The sequence below is a fragment of the Phytophthora infestans genome, genomic scaffold (genome assembly GCF_000142945.1).
Source record: "Phytophthora infestans T30-4 supercont1.59 genomic scaffold, whole genome shotgun sequence".
NCBI lineage: Eukaryota > Oomycota > Peronosporomycetes > Peronosporales > Peronosporaceae > Phytophthora > Phytophthora infestans.
In genome coordinates, this window is record NW_003303700.1 from 223,615 (window position 1) to 227,263 (window position 3,649).

The window sequence follows — 3,649 nt, forward strand, 5'->3', positions numbered from 1 at the left end:
ATTGTGTACATGAGATTTGGCAAAACCTTTAGGGTTTTAAATCAAATCATTTTTTAGATCATCAACAAGAAAAACAGACATTCAAAGTCGATCAAATACAATATCATTCTTTACCTGCTTCAGAAAGAATCATTATTTTGCAGACTGCACGGGTCCTAATCTGGAAATCAAGTGGCTCAGCTTGTGCGTCGCAAAATATGTATGTTTGGTGTTTTAATCTCTCCTATTTGATCCACTAAAAAAATGATTTCAGGAACCACTATTAATAACAGCAAATTGATAGTGTTTTGTATTCATTTTTAGATTTTAAGACGTTTAAAATGGCATGTGTGTTTTTAATCCCCTTGGATATAAAAAATCGACGTGGCCATGAGGCTATACCAGCTAGCAGTGCCTCATGGTTGCGTCAGTAAATTCACCCCTTTATGATTCTTCAGTTACGGACGCAGTTGAGCGAAATGCTAAACATCTGCGCCAGAATTGCACTTTCAAATGTGCAATTCAGTTCATTTTGCATGTACCGTAAATCATCGTATCGTAACTTATTTTTACGGACAATCCTCTTTAGAGTAATATCTAAGAAAATGTGTTATACTTCTGTAGTACCCTTTAGTTAAGGAGGTCTCCTATGTTAGAGTTACCCAAATTGTACTTGACAACGTGTGGATTAGTTGGAGAGACAGAATCGGCCCTCCTTTTTTAGCTTTGAGGCCTATCGATTTAACGAGGGACCAAACATATTTTGGTTGAATTCTTTTCACAGAATGCGAATGATCCATCTCCTGAGAACCGACAATGAGCCGAACAAATTAGAGCTTCCCGTGCATGTTCATCGAACACTCGCGGGAAGATGCTAAACACTGCTTTAACAGCCGTCCATCCTCCCATTCAGCCGCGGTTCGCGTGCGCTTAAGAGCTGTGCTTTGAAGCAAATATTCAAAGCAGATAATCCTCTTCGTAGAGATACCACTAATTATCACTGCCCGGAGGGATCACCATCCGAGCTGTACTATCGCGTTTTTTTATTTTGAAGCCTTCAATGGACTATGCCACGACGTGAGGCCCTTTATGGGGCGTGAAATTCTAGCATTCTACACGTACCCGCACCTGTCTTTGTGAACGGCTGCAAACACACGGATTTTTCGGGACTTTCATAGTTTTAGAATATTTAAGTCCTGAAGAGGGGGATACCGTCACCAATGAGCTTGCCATGATGCTTGCACACGAAATACCTTATGTACTTCGAATAGCTGCTAAACACGCCAGAAGAGAAGGTAGTCGTACACTCCTGGACACAATTATACGGCCACCTCGTCGAGTGCCCATAACTCAGTCAATTTTTATTATTTGACGGCGCGGTTTTCACACAAGTTGCAAAACATGCTTCAAAATAGCAAGGATGTGCTAACGCTCGCGGTTTTGCACTTTATAGGGAGGCTCACATACCCCCATGCAACTAATACTAATGTGTACACCCCCATGCAACTAAATTGAGCTCCCATTTAATCGCCCTCAGAAACTCAGCCCATACAAATTTCTAGTCAGCCAAAATGACACATGTTTTATTTTATATTGGTTTTAGGATTGTGACGATGGTGGCGTAAATTGTGTCCAGCCGGACAAATCTCTTTTTTGTATGTGAGCCTCCCTATAAAGTGCAAAACCGCGAGCGTTAGCACATCCTTGCTATTTTGAAGCATGTTTTGCAACTTGTGTGAAAACTGCGCCGTCAAATAATAAAAATTGACTGAGTTATGGGCACTCGACGAGGTGGCCGTATAATTGTGTCCAGGAGTGTAGATGAAACGACTGAGCTCGGTGGAATACGCAAAAGTACTCACTCCACCGACGGACAGAATGCAATTGCCATTAAAATTCAACGTAAAACGGGCGCAGGTCATAGCTGCCACTTGCAAATCTACCAAATAAGCCAATCAAAACAGTTAAAACGCCACATTGTACAGCTGAACTGCAGTGGTTATTCTGCACCAGTCACTTGGTAAAATGGAGGCGGTACGTGTAGCTGAAACCACCTCGGAGCTCGAGTCCGAACGCCGGTCGGAGCCCCCACCTGAGCCTCCGTGTAACGGGGTTACATGGTGTGGAACACACAGGGGTACGAAGTACCCGGCGAGTTAACAAACTCTCAGTACATAAGTTGGAGAGTTAACAAGGTCTCTCAGTACGTTGGCTGAAAGCCACACGTTATGCATTTGATTAGGTTTAACTATGCTAGATAGTTAAAGAGATACATTTACCCCTAGGCGGCTTGGCCGCAATAATAGTAAATAAAGGACTTCTGGTTTTGAAGCATAAAAGTTAAGGTGTTAACTTTGAGCTCTGGTCTTGGGCTGTAAGTGTCCTTTGGATAAGGAACTTAGTATTAGTGACTCTTTGAGTCGAACGTCTTCCTCTGACGCTAAAGCTACGGCAGCCCCGCTGCACTTGGTAGCACTTGTAGTCAATCCCGCTCCTGAGTCGGTTGACTATATCCTCTGCGAGGATGGAACACCCCGTGTTCGCGAATTTGCCCCCGGCGCAGCAGGACGCGCTTAATAAGCTTATGTCCTTGCTTGGCCCGGAGGGCGTGGCTCATCTTGCATCGCAAGGTCCAGAGGCGGTCACTGCCAGGCTGGAATCGTTCTCCCGCTACGAGAACGCGCTCTTGGAGCATGTCCAAGAGAAGATGAGCGCCGCAACGGCGGCGGCGTCGATGACGCGTGAAGAGTCTATGAGACTGAAACCGCTCATGGTGAGCGTAAAAACCTTCGAGGGGAAGGATGGAGAGAATCTCCTTCTCTGGACCCGTGAGGTCGAGATGGCCATGGGATCGGCCCTGCTCCAGTCTGAGCATCAGCGCGTGGCGCTGGCTGTCTCCAGGCTTGGAGGTCGCGCTCGCGAATGGGCACTAACGTGCGGCACGTCTGTTGACGCTGCATTTCCCACTTGGGATCAGCTGAAGCAACAGCTTTCGCGCGTGTTCGCGCCGCCTAATCAGGCGTACCGTATCCGGTCAAAGTTCCTTGCTACCCGCCAGGGTAAGAAGGATTTATTGGACTATGTCCAAGAGTTGAGAACTCTTATCGCCGGAATGGCGGCGGACCCTCTTCCGGAACTGGTCAGCGTGACCGTGTTCATGGAGGGACTTCGTGTGAGCGCAGCTCGAACGGAAGTGTTCCGTGTACACCCTAACTCTTTTGAAGAGGCGGTGGATGTGGCATTGAATGCCGAGCACAACTTCAGGTCGGCGCGACCTGGTTGGAGCGCTGGTAGCGCAAGCTCTTCGAGCGGTCCAGAGCCGATGGACCTCAGCTATGCTGAAGATGAAGAAGCGGAGCTTCTTGCTGCGGAGCAGCGCGCCGGCATCCGCCGATGCTTTGTGTGCAATAGCACTAAGCACTTGAGGGCCTATTGCCCTCTGCGCAAGAAGCGCGAGGCTCCGGCGAGCCAACCCTCCGGGTCATCGCCGGGAAACGGCAACTCCCAGTAGGCGCGGGGCGGCCTACTGGGGAAGAACTGAGTTCTGTTGTGCCTCGAAGAGGTAGAGGACAACGCGGCTCAGCCCCGAAGAGAGCTGAGCTCTCTTACGAGAAGAGTGTGTGCAAGCCGAGCTTGCTGGTCGTCAAGCGAACGTGAAGGCTTGCAGAAT